A 323-nucleotide genomic window follows, 5' to 3' on the forward strand; every position below is an offset into this window, starting at 1 on the left:
TCTGTAGATGAGGGTGCTGGAGAGACAGCTGCTAGAAGAAGGTCTCCATCTGGAAAAGCAGCTTGTAATCAACTGGAAAACCACAGATCAAGCAGAGAAGCACCTCAACACAGCAGACTTATGAAGGAAGCAGTTCCCAGTGAAACACCATTGCTTTCTGCTTGGCCAGTGGGTCAGAGCACTGAATTCCTGCATCCCTAGGAGATGATTTACTAGTCACAGAAGTTGTGTTATATTTTTATTGTCTTCACAGATAAATCAGGCCAGCAAGACATCCGTAACCATACACACAAAATATTTATCAAAACAATTAACATTACAAA

The sequence above is a fragment of the Oenanthe melanoleuca genome, chromosome 4 (genome assembly GCF_029582105.1).
Source record: "Oenanthe melanoleuca isolate GR-GAL-2019-014 chromosome 4, OMel1.0, whole genome shotgun sequence".
NCBI lineage: Eukaryota > Metazoa > Chordata > Aves > Passeriformes > Muscicapidae > Oenanthe > Oenanthe melanoleuca.